Consider the following 15,343-nt stretch of genomic DNA (forward strand, 5'->3'; position numbering starts at 1 on the left):
CAGCCCGCCTCTGCGAGGATGTGTATCTGCTGTCTGAGTTTGTGTGAGTGACAGGGCTGGGAGATTCCCGGGGAGTCTTGGGGCTCCAAGTGGTGAATAGGGTGCTTACTCCAGGATGGGTGGGCGGAGTAGTCCTTGACTCTGAATAGGGTTGTGCTCCCCCACCACAATGCTGGCTCCACCTCCCGCAGAGCGTCTGATGTCTCTGCCCTGCGCCCTGAAAGAAGACGGCAGCGTCCTGTCAACAGAGTACTCCAAAACCGGGTTGAACTAGGCTCAGGCCCCCTGGCCTGCAGAGACAAAAGAAACGCAGTATAAATATAGGAGCTCCGCTCCTTACAAATAAGATCCAGTTTTGACCACGACGAACCTCTGCCTGACTAGAAGGACCAAGAGAAGCTGAAGGACGGAAACCAGTCTGTATCCTGTAAGACTGGCCTGCAGTGGTGCCTTGCTGAGAACGGAGAGGAAAGGACCAGAGAGGACTTTTTAGACTTGTGCCTGAAACGATCTGCAAGGGCTTGATCGAGAGCTTGCCCCCTGAACAGAACCCCAGGACCATTGGGTTCTATTCTGCTTGTGCCCGTCTGCTGTTGGGCCTTAGTTCTTATTCCCTCGCCAGAGTTGTGACTCGGGTGCCTTCGCCCCCTCCCAGGTCGTGACAGCTCGGAGCCTGGTCACCCCACCGCAGAGAGCCCCGCTCATCCCTGAGTCGCTCTCCGCTCCAGTGCCGGGCCGACCGCTCTCCTGTCACCTCGCCGCTAACGGAGCGCGTTGTGTGCCTCTCATCTTCTCCAGCCGGAATCTGCACGGAGCGCATTCCATAGCCTCGGACGGTCCGTACGTCGTAACGTACCCGACTGTCTCGCTTTGCCCTCCTGCATACCAAGGCTTGTACCGCACCTCAAGAAAGGCCTCCCCGTACAGTGGTACCGGAAGCCTTTTGCTGCACCCGTCTGCCCGAGAACGCAACGCCCCTCACAGATCCACGAGTACTACCCGGCGTGCTAAGAAGTAGTACGTCCCGCAGTTCTGAACGGCGCTTCGCCCCATGAGCTGCATCGACCCCGGATCGCCACAACCCTCCACAGTCCTGATGCCCCATCCTGCTCCTCGAGGGGGACCGAGCTGGAGAGATCCTCTGGAGAACCGTCGGCCTCGTCCCAGGTCCGCCCTCACCAGTAGCCGCCCCTGAAACGCCTTGGACTTCCACAAGCAAGGTACACTTGAACGCCGTCTCGAGTTTATATCGGATCCAGGGTCCGCAATGTTCTTATTTCCCTGTCATCGTACCTTGCTGAACAACGAACATTTAAAGACTAAATTGCCTATTGTAATCTGGTGGCCTCAAATCGCTAAACGTTATATGGTCTTGTGATAATCCTGCTTGAATCTATCTTTTATATAAAGTATACGTATTTTTGATACAATCATACGACTGGTGTCCATTTGTGGTGGGTCAGTGGGTTTACTGTGTGTGGTCATAAATGCTTAACTTACTATCGCCCTGGGGATTAGCCTTGTCTGCTCGCGCCACACTACCTAGAGGGTGAGCAGGGGTTATTCGAAGGAGTAGTTCCCTTGCCCTGACTGGAAGTGAGGGTCCCTGCTTGTCACAAGTGCATACCTGTGCCAACCAGAGACCTCGGGTTTCAACATTCGCTATTTGCGAATTCGCAAATACAGAATCACAAAATTAATGCGATTTGGTAAAAATTGCGATTTTTACCGAATCGCAAAATAAATGCGAATTTTATGATGCATTTCATTTTGCGATTCCTTAATTGCAATTTCATATTTTTCGCAAATAAGGAATCGCAAAATGAAATGTTGATGCATGTGCCCCAGTGTGGCAACAATAATGTATTATGGAAACAGGTTGTTTAAAAATGGTACATTTTCACTTTTTATTTTTATTCAATCATAAGAGAGTGAATTGCACAACTGAAGATATTTTTATTTACAGAACATGTAGTGTGGTGGATTTCAGCAGCTGCTGATGAATGTGAATAGCGCTTATCAGAACACTGTTTGCATTCTGCTCTTTGCAACGCCTTTGCTACTTCTGACACATCAAAAACAGAAGTTCCAAGTAGAACAATATACAACAATGACATATGTTTACAATTAATCAATGCTAGGGTCAATCATATGAATTAATGACAGGAATAGAAAGGCGTGATACATGCATTCAGTGTAACATGTTGCATGCATTAACAGTATGTTTCAAAGCAAGTGCACTGTGCTCAGGTGATCATGTGGTTAATAATACCAAAATAGTGTGGACATATGTGTAATAAAATAGGTCACAGAAACCCCAAGATCGTGTGGTAGATTTAGGAAGCAGACATTTTTCATTTTTTTCAGTCATTAGACAATTCTGTGGACAACTCAGATCCTGGTGTAGGCACTGGCTCAGACCAACAACATATCCTGGGACACAAAGCAAAACCGAGCAAAAAGAACCAGGGCAGGGGAAGAGGACGGGGTCGAGACCAACCACTCTGCTTTCAAAAGGGAGAAATATTTCAAAAACACAAGAGCAACCCATATGTCCACGTGAACTAGGCTATAGCTATTAAGCTGAAACAATTATTTACAAGGAACTCATTTAAAGAAAAATATTTGAAAATGATGCAAGTATCTTGATTTTTTGCAAATGCTCTCTCGTGGGAGAATAATGTCTATGGGCCCAATTCACAGAACTAACTTAAGACATAATCCTAAACTTACCACCATTTTGGTATTCACAGAAGGCACTTACTTATTTCAGTATTCACAGAAGTTTGGAGTCCTAACTTTAGGACTCCTAAATGCCTTCTGTGAATACCGAAAGTCTTAAAGTTAGGATTTTTCTCAGTTTAGGAGTAGTAATGTTAGGACTCAAAAACTGAGAAAAATCCTAACTTTAAGACTTTCGGTATTCACAGAAGGCATTTAGGAGTCCTAACTTTACTACTCCTAAACTGAGAAAAATCCTAACTTTAAGACTTTCAGTATTCACAGAAGGCATTTAGGAGCCCTAAAGTTAGGACTCCTAACTTCTGTGAAAACCGAAATGAGTAAGTGCTTTCTGTGAATACCAAAATGGTAGTAAGTTTAGGATTTTCTCTAAAGTTAGTTCTGTGAATAGGGCCCTATGTTAATAATTCAACATTAAAGGTTTTTTACTTAACGCATTAAAATAAGTAGCCCAAAATATTGTATGCAGTTAATGCTCACTTTAGCCAAAATGAGTGGTCTTTTTATTTGAAAATGCAAGATCCTTATCAAAAACACACATATTTCAAATTCATATGGAGAATAGAGGCAAGTGACATTTGGGACCCCAGTGAAGTGACCATAACCAATTTCTAATTTAAAAACATGAAGTGACTGTGTGTATTGAAGGACAGGTTATTGGAATACAACAGGATGTCTTATAATATCCTGATTCGATGTTTTCAGATCCAGGACCAGGATTTTTCTAGTGCTCTCAAGACTACCCTTAATGGTTGTCTTGAGAGCACTAGAAACAAGCATTGGCATAGACAATAGGTCTCGCTGTTGGGACCTTCTAAGTATTTAGTTATGCAGCACAATATTCTTGGTGTAACAACAACTGTTGCATGTCTAAACACTTAAAAGGTCCCAAAGGCAAGACCTATTGGCTATGACAATACTTGTAGTAACTTTTGAACAGTTTGAGCTAGAAACAAAATGATTTTTGCTGAAATCTGCAGCTGCACCAGATTAGGAATATGTGGTGAATGCAGAAAATCTATAACTATGCGAAAATCGCTGCAGCCACACAATTGCATAATTCCAGTGGCCCTGGTTATAGGAGAGAAAGATAAGCAGTGCCAGGAGGGAATGGAACTAGAGGAGGGTAGTGACAGGAAGGAGAAGCAAAATGTGAAAACCTTACTATGCCCAGTGTGAAGGTCTCTGAGGAAGGAGAGGGAAACAGCAAAATGCGGGACAACAGGCAAGAGCTATAGAAGGAGAGGACAACGATTGAGTGACCTCAGTGTGAACAGATTTTTAAATGCCGGTGTTCCTTTCTCTTAGATAGGATGGAAACACCAAAAAAGCAAATCTGAACTTTCATATTTAGAGCACAGTTTCAAAATCAAACAAATAGTGCACTTACTAGAAACAGTAGTAAAAGCATAAGAGATTCGAAAAACTGTTTCTTCGCAATGACTGTTGCTTCATTACAGAAACTGACGTCCGGTGAAAGTGCAGAAATACAGTGTAGGTTCGTCATGGGAATGGGACCGACAGTTGAGGGATGGTTATCATCAGGATATTCAGGAGTGTAGAGGTTCGTAGGGAGCCTGTTATTTGAAAGGGATTCATAGGACAAGTTCCATTGGGACAGAGATTGCAGGGGTGGAGGAAGATGGAGAAGGTTTCATGTAAATAGATTGACAATGGAAACAATGTTTTCAGACCACGGTATTTTGACGATTTAGCTATATTTTTGTTATTGGTAATCAAGACCATAGCAACCAGGATGCTTTCGGTTATTTCCTAAAGGCCTATGACCGGAGCTCTGCGCCTTGGGTGGCATGGAATCCATCACGTCCATTACGTCGGGGGCACTCTGTGTGTATCACCATACTAATAGGCACAGAGAGTACTTCGAAGGAGGGACTCGTGATTGAATGGTGTCTATAACGTGGCAATGTTTTGGGAGGAAAAAATAGAAAACAGAAGCTCTTAGCTCGTGACGCATAATTAGAAGATAGAAAAAAACTAAAAGGACACAATAAAAGACATAAAATAAAGGAACAAAAAAATTGAAAATAAAGCTGTGAGTGGGGATCTAAGCAAATGAAGGCATGAGGGGAATGGGTGAACGACTTTAATTGTACATAGTGTTTAGAAATTATGAAAAGGAATGGTGAGGGAGAGGCGGAAAGAATAAGAAGTCACTTACCTGAAACCGGTCCCCTGTCGGCTGCCTCTCAATGCCCGGAGCTCAAAATAGAAAGAGGACAGCGTAAGAACAGGAAGAAACCAACAAAGGCTACAGAAGGAAGCACAGGGGAGGAAACGGAAGACGGGCCACAAACATTACAGAAAATGGATTTTGGTTTTGAATAAAACGCGGGTGGAGGAGAGTGAAAAGGCGGATGAGAGTGATTGATCAAGGAGTCGAAGGAAACTCACTTGAAGTCAGAACTTCTCTGAGGTGGGGAAACAAGCACGTGAGTGGTGCACGCGTGAAAAGAAGCCCGGGAGTTGTGTGCGTGCGTGCAATTTGGTACGAGAGAGTCCCGGAACTCTTGCAGAAACATCAATAAAGCTGACGAGGAGGGAGTGGGAGAAGGGGGGGAGGGTGGAGGGTATTCACGCGCGGCGCGAAAGTGAAAGCAATGAGCTGACGATGAGGGAGTGGGAGAAGGAAGGGGGAAGAGGGGATTCACGTGTGCGCTGTAAGGTTTAATGAGCCATTACAGATGGCAGCTGTGCACGTCGTGTGCACTTGTGCGCGTAACAGCAAGCTGGTGGCCGGAAAAAGCCTCTGGGTAGCTGTCACGGACCAACGATTCCTCAGGATCGATGAGATGCTATAATGGGGTCCACCTCCAGCTGTCCCCGTGCTCCAACTCAACTGAGGTACAGAGCACGATGGTCAGCAGGTGAGGGAAAAAAGAAGCCGGGCGGGAACCGTCATGGAAGGGGAATCTGTAGAGGACAAGAGAACATGAATTAGAAGTGTTCTCGTTCCTACCCCCTACTCCCTTACAACCCTAGGACAGTCGCCCACCTGATACATCTCAGATGCTGCTAGGCCCTTCCTTCTTCTATTCAAGTACATGAGATGACATCTCTCACTTCTAAGGATAAGCGCCTGTAAATACAAAAGCACAATGAATAACACTCTAGAGGCATCACTTGATTACCACTCGATGTATCTCACGCTCCACACAATGCCACATACATACCATACGTTCTCGCCTCGTAGCACAAAGGAATCCTAGGGTCCACACTTGTAATGATCCAGTGATAGTCCCAAAAGTAAAGAGATATAGCAACCAAGGAAAAGATATATAGTGTCACAGTATTTCAGAAGAATGTCGCAGTTCAAACCTAGGACATAGGTCTTACCAGCGACCTTGAAGAAAGCCGTTCCGCTGCAAGTAAGGGAACGCTCAACATCTCTCACTCACAACCCTGCGTCCTCCGGCTCAGAGAGGGGGAAATCCGGCGTCTCTCTGCCGGTTCTACTGCAGGCTGACTCGAGAGGGTGCAAATCCAGCGTCTCTCCGAGTCTACCAATTTCCAAAGTCAATAGTACCGCGAGGGGGGGAAATCCAGCGTCCCTGGCGATACCACAAAGCACTCAGTCACAAACAACAGATCGGAGGAAACCCGCGTCTCCGATCCGTTAAAAGCGCCCAGAACAAATAACCAAGGAATCCTCTGCTGTTGAGCCGGCTCGGTAACCACCAACCGGAAAAGCCACAGCAGCGGTAAAGGAACTCCAGGACAACCAAGTCTCTCAAGACACGAAGGCACAGAGCTTCCACCGCTCTCAAACTCCAAGACGAACAAAGACAAATCACGTGCACCGCCCCCAGCGTCTCACACATATTTAAAGACTCTCCCCTTCCAGGTGCCCATAAGGATTCTGGGAGATGTAGTTCGTATTTTCATAACTGGGTAGGCACATGTCAGACCCTGACAGTAGCACTTTTAACACCCAGTTACTAGATGTCTCGCCAGAGTAGCGCATGCGCTGGCTCGGGCAAGACCTAAAAACCAGTGAAGCATTTTCATTTTTAGGTCTCGCGACCTATCGATGCGTGCATGCGCATCGAGCGGAGCGAGAATTCAAGCAGCGAAAACATCATGAAACCACCAGCTTTTTGCTGGCGTTTTCATGGCGTTTTCCTGCAGTTCATGTGAACCACGTGTTCAAACATGAACGCGCATCAGCCTCCCTCCATTTGCCGCAGAGCACATCAAAGGGCTTCGCCCAGCGTGCGCTCTGCGGCTTCTCCTCCCCTAATTAGTCATTTTCGCCGCTCCCCTGCCCGCCGTCTCGCATTTCTCCTCCCCCTCCCCTTCTCTGCCTTCCTTTCCCGGCGCACGCTTTTTTTTTATTTCAAGCATTTCTCCTCCCTCCTCCCCCTCTACAAGACATGCACGTCACATATCGTTTGCTACCTCTTGTATTTTGTTGCTCTTGATACTTGCACAACTGTCACTCCTTCCTTTCCCGGCGCACGCATTTTTTTTTATTTCAAGCATTTCTCCTCCCTCCTCCCCCTCTACAAGACATGCACGTCACATATCGTTTGCTACCTCTTGTATTTTGTTGCTCTTGATACTTGCACAACTGTCACTCCTTCCTCTCCCGGCGCACGCATTTTTTTTTTATTTCAAGCATTTCTCCTCCCTCCTCCCCCTCTACAAGACATGCACGTCACATATCGTTTGCTACCTCTTGTATTTTGTTGCTCTTGATACTTGCACAACTGTCACTATTGTCTCATGTAACGTAACGTTTGCTTTTGTAGGCTGCGTCTCAGTACACTTTCCACTTTGACACTGATGAAATTTAGATGCAGCTCGACTGTCCAAGTGACCAGAAAAAGAGCTAACCTTACCAATTGCAGACGAAACAAACATGTTACATAAAATATCCATGTTAAATTTAACACAAAGTAACCTACTGATCAAGTCCCTTCTTCGCTAGGGACCTCAAGCTTCACAAGGGCATCTTCAAATTGGATGCATCGGACAGTGAACTACAGGATGATACCTCTGGTGGAAAAGGCTCAAATAACTCACTTGGTTGCATGTCCCCTCTAAGTGGCCGTATTGTTTGAAGCAAACAGCCCATTAACAGTTAAAGACTTGAAAGGGCCAACTGGTGAATATGTTAAACAGGAGGTGTGGGCTAACGGCCAGAACTGCCGACTTTGAAACGAAGGAACCATGTTCGAGTACCGGCGTAGGCTCAACATCCGTCGATTTCAGGCAAATCAATTAATCCCCGTGCCTACAAAATATAAAAACACAAACAACAAACAACATAATCTGACCTTGTAATATAATGTGGCGCGCATGCCTTAATGCCCTTGTGCCGAAATACCGCTATATAAAACTGTTAAAAACATACGTATACAACAATTCTTTTTAAGTATTTGAAGACCTAAATTAAACTGTCAAAAGTCAGTATACTGTCGATGCCACACAGCACGTAAAACACAGCCATGTGTACCGATAGTCCCTATGCCACCTCCTTTACATGTATTTACATGTATTTAATAAGTAGATACGTCCAGTGCGTTAGCGCCGAGGGTCCCATGGCTGAGACACGTAAAAATACTACACCGGAAAAAAATCCAGTGCGCGAGATGGCCGGCTCTGCAGTCTTCAGCAACTTCTCACTCTCCTTACCAACAGAAGCTCGGATGTGAATTCTGCAACCACCTCAATCCGAGTGAGCTCTGCGTAAATAAAAACACACATGCATGAAATGTTTTAGTTTATTCGGGAGGTTCAGGACTGACCCAGCCCCGCCAACATTAACAATTTTTTTTTTTAACACAGAAATGGTTACAATAAAGGGGAGGTGGGTTCTTGTTTACGACCACAAAGCAGCCACAGTGATACGAAAAAACAACGCATGCCACCCTACCATTCCTCACCGTGCTTGCTTCGACCCAATAGTTAAATATTTTATTTGTTCCATTTAAAAATATCTAATTTATTTATTAAACCCTAACACCCTCCTCCCCCCCGAACATTAAATAATTATATTCTACATTAATTAGAGAACAGTCCCTCTACACGCTGAGCATAAGAGCGCAGAACCCACCAAGGCCCATCCCCCAAAAGAAAGGGAAAAAAAACACAAAAGCCCAGAGAGCCAACTCCTTACAAAACTCGAGGGAAAATGCGACTACCAGCCCCTCCTACGTTAGGAGGCGAGGCCGTGCTATCATCGCCCATCCCCAATCCCCTCTGAAGGAACAGAGACGCGCCCTTACAAACAAGCATTGCCATAGCCAATAGGTCTCGCTTGTGGGACCTTATGAGTATTTAGTTACAAGGATATTGTGCTGCAAAACAAAATACTTATAAGGTCCCACAAGCGAGACCTATTGGCTATGCCAATGCTTGTTTTTTTAAATCAGTTCCTTGTGAACAATTCTTTCAGCTTAATACAAAAGGGAGAAAGGCAGACGTGGAGGAAGCTCTACCAGTGGGGTCCTCCACAATAAACACAACATTGTACACTGACAACAACATGAAAGGAACATTGACCACTATTGAGAACATGGCAATACCTGAAACAATACACATTTGTAACCTTTCTGAGCATATCCTTTTCTCTTCTCTGCTTAGCCGGGGACTATCTTTCGGTCGGACTGGAAAAACAGACTTTTTCAACATCCAGATTGCACTTTTCCAAATTTTCCAAAGGCTTTGCAACAAGCCCTTTTTATGGACAATCCCTGCAATGAGTCTTTCAACCCCCTTATGTTGAGGTCATCCTGTGTCCAATCCTCTTAGTAACAAAGTACCTGTGGAAATGTTGACATTTGTGAAAATGGTCCTTAAAGACATCAACATACTCAAAACTAACTGAGAAAAACATACCCTTACACATGAGCTTTGAGGAAAGGCAGGCACTCATCAACCTTATGAAGAACGGTTCCATCATCATTAAACCTACTGACAAGGGGGACGGGATGGTGATACAGAATCTAACAGACTATAAAGGGATAGACTATACAACTGAACAACAAATGTCATCATATACCGCTTAATGGTTACACCCTATGGGAGATCGAATAAACTAGTAAAAACATTACTTTGGAGACAAAGATAGACATGTACTTGAGTAAACTTGAGTTTGAATTAATTTCTGAATACAAAATCCCAGTGCACATCAGCACTTTATATTCCTCCAAAAGTCCACAAGTAAACCAAAAAGCCTCCTAATAGACCCATTGTTTCGAAGTGTCAGTACTGGAACCACTGGGAAAATACATTGATCACTTCATTAATAAATTTGTGCCTTTTACTGAGAGCTATATACGCGACAGCAGGTACATGATTAACCACATTGATGAGATTAATTTTTACATAAATTATGAGTGGTTTGTTTATTTAGACAAAGAGGGCCTCCTTTACAATATCTAAATGTACGACAGTGCAGCAAGCCTTCCTGCTATGCTGCCGTGTCTCAAAAGAAAAGGGCAGGAATTCCTGTCCTTTTTCCTTGTGCTGGCAGACAATGGGCTACAATGTGCCAATGCAGGCTCAAGGGGGTGCTTCTATGGTTACCCCCACTTTTTGCTTGATCTAATGCTGTTTCTGACTACTCTGATTGGGATCCTGCTAATCAGGACCCCAGTCTCTCTGCTTTCTACCCTAAAAGGCTTTTAACCGTATTTTACCTTTTATTGTTTAATACTTTTAATATTAAAGGTGTGAGTTAGCAATTGACCTGTTAAGTTGAGAGGGGGTTAGTTTCTTCCCTACCGGACTCCTGCTCTTCGGTCTGCCGCAAGTTTTCTTCCCTCAATTGCGTGGAAAGAGCAACACTCGGCTTCGCCTCTTCTTTCTTTAACCGTTCCACCATCATAGTAGGTGGCGGTCTAGTCTTTTCACGCACTTCCGGTTCCCTCACTTCCGGTTCCGACTCCCGGGGCATATTTCAGTCATGCAGTCCTGAGCATGCACTAGACGCACGCAGCGGTCGCGCCAAAGGCAAGCCCGTCTGCGCCCGTCAGTGCCAGGACAGCGCCATGTGCCAGAACCCCTGCCCAATTAAACAAAATTAAATACTATGCAACACAGTTATAAACTTTCAATACTGGTAATTGCGACAACTGTGCCAGGTGGCCGGGGGGCAATTACACTGATGGCTATCAGTGTACAGGGTGCTAAAAATTGATAACAATAACTATACTAAATGACAACTAAAGCTGGCTGGTCTAAAGGCTATACTTCTGAGCACCAGATCGACTATCAAGCATAATTAGGAACTAGAACTCCTACTTCAATCCCTAGACCTGTACTTGGTCTTTCTCACTGAAACTTGGGCTATGGATTGCTCGGAGCCTAACTGGGCCACAGTTACACCAGTAGGCTACTCCCTGTCCAGTGCTACGAGATCAGGCAAAAAAGGGGGAGGCTTAGCGATTATCTACCGGTCCATGTTCAAGGCCACATTTGCATCCTGTCAGCTTCCAGTTGCAGAAGTCATGAAGTTTAATATTACATTCTCCAACACTGGTTTTTTTCCTAGCGTGCTCCTATACCGGTGCCCTGGCCCAAAAACGCTTTTTCTCCTGGGTCTACAAATGTTCATGGAATCATGTCTGGACTTCCCAACATTTACTATGCTAGGGGATTTTAATTTCCACTTGGAAGCAGACAAAAACATAGACACAGCCACATAAGGCCCAACACTCTCTTGATGGTATCTTCACCAACCACCCCAATATACCGGTTGATAAAATATTTCCAGTAACCTTGTCGGATCACAGTGTCATCTCTTTGAAACATACATACAAAGAGAGTGACAGTTCCTAGTCCAAGAACCTGCCCCAGGTCAAATCTAGGGCCTGGCATAAAATAGGAAAAGACGAGCTAATAGAGTTGCTTGACACTAGCCCACCACCCCCAGGTGGAAATGTTAACGAGGCAGCTGATAACATGGACAGTTGGATCCAAGCTGCTATTGACCAGTTAGCTCTGCATAGATTAAACACACAACGGCAAAAAAGGGTTTCTACCCCTTGGTGTAATCCTCACCTTTAAGCCATAAAAATCACATGCAGGCACCTGGAGAGCTCTTGGAGAGCAGATTACAGTGAACAGAGTAAACTACCTTACCAACATGCCCTAGAGGAATACAAGCACACCATTATTAGTGCATAAAAGCTGTACATCACTAACAAAATAGAGGGGGCTAAAACTCATCACAAGAGCTTTTTAAGATGGTCACGGCACCATCTAAACTTAACTTAGAAAACCAATTTGTGGCGAACCAGAATTTCTTCAACCAGGTTGCAAGTTTCTTCCAGACAAAAATTCAATTGATTTACGACAAACTGGAAGTTAAAACTTCAAGCCCCTGCAACATTAGTATGCAGGAGACAGTAATCTCAGCCAGGCTGTCCACATACAGTCAGCTCAGCAGTTTATCTCTTCTCTCCATGGAAAGAACAAATGACTTGCTATTAGCAGCTAAATTTGGTTCCCTAGCATGCCCCTCTCTGCCGGCAATTATTCCTCAGGCTTTGAACAAAGTAAGCACCCTACTTGCCCCTCTCCTCAACAACATTATCTGCTCAGGAATTTCCCCCACCTCGTGGAAGAAGGCTTGTATTAGGCCAATCTTAAAAAAAAAAAACTCTCTTCACCCCTATGTGATCGAAAATTACCGTCCCATCTCCTGCCTGCCGCTGGTGGCTAAAATACTGGAAAAATCAATGAAACAAGATTTAATGGGATTTATAGAGCAGAATAACATTCTTGACCATTCTCAACATGGTTTCAGACAACATCACTCCACAGAGTCTGCCTTGATTATGGCTACGGAGGAGATACGTAGAAAATAGGACAGTGGTAGAAAGGCCATCTTAATCCTCCTGGGTCTATCAGCCGCTTTTGATACCATTAACCATCAGGTATTGATTCTAAGGTTGAAGGAAATAGGTGTCAGTGAAGGGGTGCTCAGTCTTCTGACCTCTTTCCTCTCAGATAGGGAACAAAGGGTCTGTTGGGGCAACCAGCAATCAGAGAGCTTCACCCTCCCCTGGGGAGTTCCCCAGGGGTCTGCACTGTACCCAACACACTTTAACATTTAGGTGACACCTCTGACTGAGCTAACCAGAGGACATGGTTTTTCGTTAGTGTCATATGCCGATGACACCCAACTGGTCATCTCCATCTCTTACATTGTTGACACTATTGCAGGGAAGTTCCACAACTGTCTAAAACATATCATGGACTGGAGGCACCAGAACTTTCTCAAACGTAACGCAGGGAAAACTGAAGTGATGGAGTTTGGGTCTGGTGCACCACTCTGGAACTAGGGTCGGTTGCCGGCAGAGGCAGGATGTTGTCCTGCAACCGCAGGAAAGGTCAGGAACTTGGGAATTTTAATGGACGACCATCTGAGTTTTCAACAGCTTACATCAGCATGTTTCTTTCAGCTAAAAGTACTCCGTAAAATCTTCCCATTTTTTCCTCCTGAATTGCGGACATCGTCATTGCCTTGATCCTTTCTAGGATCGACTATTGTAATGCCCTCTTCATTGGCATTAATAAGCGGCAACTTTCAAAACTGCAATGTATCCAAAATGCGGCAGCCAGAATGCTGCTGAACATTCCAAAGTTCCACCACATATCTGCCAGCATTAAAACCCTCCACTTGTTGCAGGTGTGACAGCGAATTGAGTTTAAAGCTCTGTGCCTGGTAAATAAAACCCAATTTGGTGGTGGAGCGGCGGATGTACAAAAACTGTTTCTACAGTACACTCCTCAGCGTAACCTTAGATCATCCAGCAAAGGTCTAGTCCAGATTTCCAGGATTCACAGGGCCAGATGGGTGGGTAGGAGCCTGACATACCGAGCGTCTAAACTATGGAACCAGCTTCCGGACGATATCAGACTCCAAACATCAACACCTCGTTTCAGGAAGTTACTGAAGACATGGCTGTTTGCAAGGCAGAATTAAGGTCCCTCACCTGTACTAAACCTATGTCCTCCCTCAGCGCCAAGACACCTCAGCATGCGTGCGCTTTATAAGCTTACTACTTACTTACTTACTTACTAAGGTACATCACAGATTGGATACTGGGGTACCCGTATCAATCCATAGTATAGTGGTACTAAGATACCCAGAGCATATATACCCTAGAGGTCCCCCATAGGCTGAAGCATGTATTATGTGAATATAGTACATTACAAAACGATCTATTACATCGCATGCTTTTACAACGCGGTTGTTACAACAAGTCATTGTAATGACTTGCAATGTAAATGCATTGCTTACTAACAACGCAGTCGTTGTAACGACCACGTTGTAAGAGTACTGCGATGTAATGGCAGCGTTGTAGCGTTTTAAACGCCTTTTCCCGTATTATGCCACCTATGGAAGACCATTCAAACTATCTCTACAGGCCTGCCATTGCAGCCTGTGTAAGCTGGTACTAACACCACTTACAAAAGATATAGGTTCCCCTATATCTAAGGTCACTGCACTTAAAACATATGTCACCCCTACAGCAGGCATTTTCAATCCTGAAGGCAGGGTGTTTGGTTCTATGTGTGAGGTTGCCCCTGCATGAGCAGGACACCACTACAGCCTTCGGAGTCCATTTTCCCTGATTGTAAGTGAGACAGCCATATATATAGTGGGGCACCGCCTCATTACGCGAAGGCTATCTCAAAACTGGCTGTAACGAACCCTGTAGTGTTGGTATCAAACATGTTAAAATCATACCCCGGTACCAGTCTTCTAAATCCAGACAGCACAGCTTGGCTACTTGCCACCAGAGAGTCAAATCAAAAAAGGGGGGGTTTGCTGCACTGTTCCTAGAGGAAAAGGAGGTAAGGGGATTTAGCTGGCGTGACCAAGGGGGGGATTTAAATGATACCCTGGGGCATCCATTTTGTTGGATGTATTTGCCTCACACACCCCGAGGAGTGTCATGCTTCATCATCGGCGGTTGCTCCTCGTCGGGGAGGCGGTGCAATCCCCGACGGGCACACCTCAGAGAGGGGCTCTTTGGCGGAGATCTTTTTCCAACTGCCTTTTGGTGAAGTGGGGGTATGTGGGCAGGGTCGTGTATTCCTATGATAAGGCGGCTAAAATGTAACAAGGGGTACCGGAATGGACTTTATTCTGGGGGTCCCCTGGCTACAGGTAAAAGGTGAAGCTAGTTGCCTAGGTGTCAACCTATTATGTTGTGTAACCCCTAGTAGAAACTAGCAGTGCATGTGGTCAACATGTTTCTCGCTAATGGTATATTGACCGCGATTCTTCAGGACCAAAGTGAAGACAACAACATGCTAGTATCATATGTGTTGTATTGTTACCTTAGTGGATTCTCCTATGCCTAATGGTCATATGTTTAGAGGCCACGTGAGTGTTCGGCGGGGCTGAACTGCAGAGCTAAGCCCCGGAGGTGTGGCTGAAGTCTTCTGCGTCCGGGCGTTGTGACCTACCCATCCCCGCCGACCTCTAAACATATGACCATTAGGCATAGGAGAATCCACTAAGGTAACAATACAACACATATGATACTAGCATGTTGTTGTCTTCACTTTGGTCCTGAAGAATCGCGGTCAATATACCATTAGCGAGAAACATGTT

The sequence above is a fragment of the Lissotriton helveticus genome, chromosome 7 (assembly GCF_964261635.1).
Source record: "Lissotriton helveticus chromosome 7, aLisHel1.1, whole genome shotgun sequence".
Classification (NCBI taxonomy): Eukaryota; Metazoa; Chordata; class Amphibia; order Caudata; family Salamandridae; genus Lissotriton; species Lissotriton helveticus.